At 37.1% G+C, this 4,924-nt stretch overlaps 1 pseudogene; it reads left to right on the top strand.

Moving 5' to 3' along the window:
* The first annotated feature begins 1,623 nt into the window (after positions 1–1,623).
* LOC132616192 (polyubiquitin-like) lies at positions 1,624–4,118 on the top strand (annotated as a pseudogene).
* Positions 4,119–4,924: the final 806 nt, after the last annotated feature.

Raw genomic sequence — 4,924 nt, forward strand, 5'->3', positions numbered from 1 at the left:
TTTCACATTCTATCTAACATAAAATAATATATTTTTAAATAATTAGGGAGTTAAATTTATGATGGTAACAAGACAAAACAATTTATTGCAACGTTGAGTTTTATGCAAAGTATCAAAACGGTATTCAAATACTTCATACCTCCCAATTTATGTGTCATCTTTCGGGTTTTTAGAGTCAAATAAGTTAATATTTGATTGTAATTTTTTCATGTCTTATAAATATTTTGAATTGTCAATTAGTGTGAGTTTTTATAGTACTTTTAATATAATTTCTAAATATGTAAATTTTATTTTAAAATATTAAGATTTTAAGTCTAAATTTACATTCCAAATTAAAAAAAAAAAAAAAATTGAACGGTACCATATAAATTCAAACAGAGTAACAAAGTATTGCTAATTTTAGTGGTCCCCACCCCCACCTCAGTATTATTTTTTTGTAAACAATTGCATTCTATTACTTCATGATATGTTTTACATGTTCGTAAGATATGAATGTATCATTTACAACCCAACTTGGAAAATCAGAATCCCAGTAAATCCTATATAAAAGCGACAAAGAGAATTTAGCTATATTATGAGCTATTACATTCCATGAGCGAAGGATGCAAACAAAGTTGATTTCTTCAAAAGAACTCATCAATCTCCATATATTCTCGCAAGTGGTATCTATTTTAGATACTGTCATCTTTTTTTGTAACATTCGTAGTATATGAACCTTTGACCATCCTTTATGTAACACTCTTTCTAATGCTTCAGCGGTGATGACCTTCCCCACAAATTGAATAGGGTTGCCAAGGGCATGAAGCAACTAACCATAGCTATCCATAGCCGGCATTCCAATGCTTGCCTTTTCTTTTTCCACATGTAAACCCGCATCTATAAAAACAACAATCCTATCTTGTGTCACAGTAATATTTTCATCATTAGTCCTGTTAGGCATGCAAGTCATAGCTGATGAAGTTAGCAAAGCATCATTATATTCATGAAAATCAAATAGAGCCTTATTAACAATGTCATTAGGTTCATATATATCGTCGTTGAAGCAACACAATTTCTAGCTTTCCATAGTTGCCATAAAATAAAAACACTTAATCTCAGTAGCTCAATAGAATCAGGGTACTGGCATGTATTGCCAAACAAATCATGCCACTAGCTTGAGAAATCAATAATATTTTGTAAATTAGGCCAGTTTATAGGACACAATTTCCACACTAACTGAGCTTTTGGACACTTGAAAAATATATGGTCAATAGTTTCAGTTTCTAAACCACACACCTTGCACGCATCACAAATATAAGTCAATCTCTTAGAAATATTTGCATTAACAGGTAAGACATTTCCTAAGAAAATGTTTATATTTGTTTTTGATTTTCCCAGACCACAAAAATCCCAGAAAGGTTTGGGGAAAGAATGACAAGTGGCTTGAGGCCTATTAATTTTGGCATCACTACATTGAGCTAGATCTTTGGCTAGATGATAGCCAGATCTAACCTCATATAATGGTAGATAATTTTGTACCTGAGCTGATTTACCAATTTTCCCCCAGTATGACATTACAATATTATACATGGCACCACATTAGTTTGTTTTTACTATATATAAAAAAAGAAAGGAAGAGAAACGTGTAGTTGCGTGGGCATGTGTTGTAGGATATCCGAAGTAATTGCGTATGCACTGAGCCAAAACTGCTCTGTGACGGCAAACGCTTTGTTATAAATAGAGAGAGAGCCCCTTTTCCACCTACTCATCGCTCAACACAAGAAAAGCATCATCCCCTCTTTCTTCTCTCAAAGATAATAAATAATCTCTTTGTTTTCTCTCAATTCAATCCTCGCATGTTCAAACTAACGCCAGTTATTCTATTCTAAATAATTTACCCCTTTTATTCTAGTTGATCGATCAGATCAGTTACCTTTAATGGATGAATTCATGTGTTCCCTGTTATAGCCTTGAATTTTGTCTATTTGCTCGAATTCGGGTCCCGCAATTGTTGTTTCATATCTTCTAGGGATTTTGATTATGTTAGACTGTAGACTTTATTTGATTTGCGATTTATCTAATAGCTGCACGTGTATAGCTCGACTCAACCAATGAAATAAATTGTTTGTTTTATGTAGATTTGCATGCTTTCGTTGATTTTGTTTGAATTAATTATTGTGCGTACGAATTGAATTATTATTGAGAATACATGTTTTTTTGTTCGGTTTATGTAGGTGTATGTATTAAATGTTAGTATATACTTGGTTCATCTCTAGTCTTCCGGTATCTCTTTCATAGCACAATTAGTTGTCTTTGGATATGTTCCCTTCGCCCTTGCGATAGATTCTAATCAATTAGGATTCTTTTGTTATACTCTCCTAAGTTGCCTTTGGTTTGATATATTCAATTTCTACTTGGATGACACTAGTTTTAATTAAATAATTTCTAGAAATTATTGTGTGGGTAGTTCACTGCTGTAGAAGGGAGATTTCCGGAACCTTTTTTTACTTTTCTTTTATTGACTTTCAGCACTGCTTTTGTCATCCCTTTTAGCCTGATGTTGAATTGAAGTTGTGACAAACTCGTGTGTTTCAATATATTTCAGTTGCAGATCTTTGTTAAGACACTCACCGGAAAGACCATCACTCTCGAGGTCGAGAGTTCAGACACCGTTGATAATGTCAAAGCTAAGATTCAGGACAAGGAAGGCATTCCTCCTGATCAGCAGAGGCTGATCTTTGCTGGGAAACAGCTCGAAGATGGCCGAACTCTTGCTGATTACAACATCCAAAGGAGTCTACCCTCCATCTTGTGCTCCGTCTCCGTGGTGGAATGCAAATCTTCGTTAAAACTCTGACCGGAAAGACTATAACTCTTGAGGTCGAGGGCTCAGACACCATTGACAATGTCAAGGCAAAGATCCAGGACAAGGAGGGTATTCCTCCTGATCAACAAAGGTTGATCTTTGCTGGCAAGCAACTTGAAGATGGTAGAACCCTTGCTGATTACAACATCCAAAAGGAATCCACCCTTCACCTTGTCCTCTGTCTTCGTGGTGGTATGTAAATCTTTGTCAAGACACTTACTGGCAAGACCATCACTCTTGAAGTTGAAAGTTCAGATACAATTGACAACGTGAAGGCGAAAATTCAGGATAAGGAAGGGATTCCTCCAGACCAGCAGAGACTGATCTTTGCCGGCAAGCAACTTGAGGATGGAAGGACCCTGGCAGACTACAACATTCAGAAAGAGTCAACCTTGCATCTTGTTCTTCGTCTGAGGGTGGCATGCAAATATTTGTCAAGACATTGACAGGGAAGACAATCACTTTGGAGGTTGAGAGCTCAGATACTATCGACAATGTTAAAGCAAAGATCCAAGACAAGGAAGGTATTCCTCCAGACCAGCAGAGATTGATCTTCGCTGGAAAGCAACTTGAGGACGGAAGGACCTTGGCAGATTACAACATTCAGAAAGAATCAACCCTGCACCTTGTTCTTCGCCTTAGAGGTGGCATGCAAATTTTTGTCAAAACTCTGACTGGGAAGACAATTACGTTGGAGGTTGAGAGTTCAGATACCATCGACAATGTCAAAGCAAAGATTCAAGACAAGGAGGGTATCCCTCCAGACCAGCAACGTTTGATCTTTCCCGGTAAACAACTCTAGGATGGCAGGACTCTTGCGGACTATAACATCCAGAAGGAGTCAACGCTCCATTTGGTGTTGCATTTGAGGGGAGGGATGCAGATCTTCGTGAAGACTCTGACTGGAAAGACAATCACATTAGAAGTGGAGAGCTCAGATACGATTGACAATGTGAAAGCAAAGATACAGGATAAGGAAGGGATTCCACCAGATCAACAGAGGCTCATCTTTGTTGGTAAGCAGCTTGAAGATGGCCGCACCCTTGCAGACTACAATATCCAGAAAGAGTCTACTCTTCATCTCGTCCTCAGGCTCCGTGGTGGGAACTTCTGAATTTTATGCTCTGGCTGTATCAATGTTCCTTTCTTATTTCGTTTCAAGACTTTTAGTGTTTTAGTGTTGGTTTTATCTTTCTGTTAGAGACCTGGTAATGTATTATGTTCTGTTGTTTTAGCTGCAAATTAAATAAAGATTAGCCGATTATAGTACAAAGCCTATAAATGTGTTGGTGCTCCTCACTCCTCGGATACACGGGGATATTGAAAACCTCACACACACACCACTATGCATGTAGACACCCCAGGGAAAAAGCAAACATGTTTGATAATCCACTGGTAATTGGATTTTGCAAAAACAGCATTATTCTAGAGGTGATTTCGTAAAATTCTGCTAATACTGAAGAATATGCCCTTGATGTGCGCAGTCTAGTTTGTCGATATCGGGAAATTCTGGAGAGTCTCAAAATTGTAAATTACTACTTAGTGAGACCATCACCGGTCACCTCATCATGAAACTCCTTACAACTAAAAGCACTACCAATCAAAGAACTCAAATTGCTTCTGACAAGCATAGCTGGAAAGTCTGTAACAGCCACTCTAAATATCAACAGGTTCCAGAGCATATAGTAGGAAATTATGCGACTTCTCCCGAATATATACTTCATATCTAAGCTGGTGTTTGCTAGTCAAATCTATTCTTCTGCATTTTAGTCTACTAAATTTTAGATTCAATTAAGTTTTGTTCGTTATGATGAGCTGTGGCTGTTGTTTTTCCAAATTGTTTCAATGCGTCTTTCCTGGCAATAATTGATTGGCAATTTCGACTTCTCTTGGTGTCATGATTATCTGATGCTCGCCTCAACTAATCCACCAAGAACCTGCTATTTCTACTAGCTTGAGTACCGGATAAGTTTGTTCACCGAAGTTTATGGAAATAATTACCTAAATTATGTCTCTTCTTTTGCCTCTATTGGAGCTTATGGAAATAATTACCTCTTTGGCTGCTAATATTTTGCTACG

Source organism: Lycium barbarum, chromosome 10 (assembly GCF_019175385.1).
Source record: "Lycium barbarum isolate Lr01 chromosome 10, ASM1917538v2, whole genome shotgun sequence".
Taxonomy (NCBI): Eukaryota; Viridiplantae; Streptophyta; class Magnoliopsida; order Solanales; family Solanaceae; genus Lycium; species Lycium barbarum.